Source organism: Nannochloropsis gaditana (genome assembly GCF_000240725.1).
Source record: "Nannochloropsis gaditana CCMP526 unplaced genomic scaffold scaffold215, whole genome shotgun sequence".
NCBI classification, from domain to species: Eukaryota; class Eustigmatophyceae; order Eustigmatales; family Monodopsidaceae; genus Microchloropsis; species Microchloropsis gaditana.
The window spans coordinates 9,846-11,950 of record NW_005803738.1 but is presented as its reverse complement, the minus strand read 5'-3'; positions in this window follow the sequence as shown (position 1 = coordinate 11,950).

Here is a 2,105-nt window from a genome sequence, read left to right as displayed (position 1 = left end):
CAGTCTCAGTGAGGTATGCGCCGTACACGCCTGCCAAGCACAAGGTAGGAAGGGAAAGAGGGAGGGAGGGAGGGAGGGAAGGAGGGAGGGAGGGACAATGCCGTGGCCCCCATCCTCGTCCTCGTCGTGCCCACGTGTTCTCCCTCTCCCTGCGCCCCTCCCTCGCCCTTGTTCGTGACACACACAGGCCTTCCGGTTCCTCACGGACGCGGTGGCCGGCATCGAATTCAAGACCACCATCGTCACAGTGTCGAACGCCAAGCGCCTGCTGCAGGCGCTCTTGATGGTCCTGGGAGTCATTTACTTGGTGCAGCTAAGCAAGGTAAAAAGGCGCGATTCAGGCCTTTGAGGGAGAAAGGGTAGTGTGATGGATGAATTGGGTATGTGGAAACGGGGATATGCGGGCTTTGGACCTCGCGTGAGCCCTATTGGACCCTGCAAATGTCTCGGAGGAGACGAAGCGGGTCTTTGTCCGGTCCTTTTGGATTGATTTACCAACACATGCACTACCGTGGACAGATCGGGCGTGCCCGCTTGTCCTCTCATTGCATACGCGTACATTCATTACACGGGAGAAGGACGTCTTCCATACTCTGGGCATAACAAATCGAATTTTAACCCTATCTGTACAGGAATGTGCTAGCGCGGACTTGATGGGGATGTTACCTTACCAACGAGCATGATGTGGTCCTGGATACCTTTGATCTGGGTGGTGTGGGAATCAGATACAATGTGACACCAGAAGCGACTAGATAATGAGAAACAGTGCCGATGACGAACTTGTGGCAGATATGTAGGAAAAGATTACTCGCGACTGAGGGTGAGGGCATGAGGCAAACAATGCGAATAGAAACAAAGCCGAACATATATAAATGGGAGGTGCGTTTTGGATTAAAAATACCAAGTCTGGTTATTTCTCTGCAAGAATTCTTTCGAGCCAGGTTTCCTTGCCAGGTCATCAGTGAGCTTGTTTTTTGCCTCAAGCCTCTCATCATATATAGCGCGAATTTGTGACGCATTGGCATGAGTCCACCACTTAGAGCCTTGCTAAATCATCAATTTTATGAAAGTACTTCAGTCTGTATCAAGACATTTACTTTTTATATTATTTTATCCCCCGTTGAAGCTCGAGCCAACCTCCCCACCCCCATCGTTCTCCATGAACCGTTACGAGAAAGACCCTCCCGTCATCAATGCCTAGATATATGTGCCCGATACGTCACGTCAGATAACCTACGAGCACCTTCATCGTTACAGTCGAAATCACGCCCGGTGTGTTGTCGCGGGACGGGAGGAAAAGAGAAGAATACAACCGGTCGCGGGGAGGCCGCCTGGAGCTTTTTTTCCTCACAGGCGTTGGGCAGCATTGAAGTAATAGCGAATACCTCAACGCTATTATGGAGGGTACGGGCTCAGCTCCCTGCAATACAACAGACATTGCTTCTACAGCAAAGTCCGCAATTAAGGGCGCGAGGATAGCTGGCGTCAAAACTATACGGGATGCTGATACTCCACCAGAAAACAAAGCGCCTGCTGCTTTTGAGGCGACGATTCTTCGCATAACCTCCGACTTAGCCTTGATTGGCAAAAATTCCCGTAAAGGCAGCACATCAAACGAGACAGATGGCGCTGACTTCGACCAGGGAGAAAATTCGGAAAACGAAGACTCTGGAGCAGCGGAGGGAGTGGAGGACGCCGTCGGCACGGAGTTGCAGAAGATTGTCCCGACCGGGAAGGAGAGTCCGCCCTCTCTCCTCTCTATCATCGACGACTTGCACAGTTGCTTGGGAATCCACTATCCTCCACGTCCTTCCTCCTCCTCCTCCTCCCCTCCTCAATCCACGCCTGTCCTCAAAAAGTTTCAGGTCTCGCCCGGGGCCTATGCAATATACACCTCCCTCACGCAGGTCGCCCTCCTCGCCGCTGATGGCCACGCTGGCGCCTTTCCTCCTCCCTCCAAGCGCGTTCAACCATGCCCGTCTGACCCGTCCTCCTGCCTGCGCCACGCGGCCCGTCTGCTTCACCGAGCTGTCCGTGCCGATCTTTCCAGCTTTCTCTCCTTTTTAAAGGGCAAGCAGGCGGAAGCCCTGAGGAAGCAGGCCCAA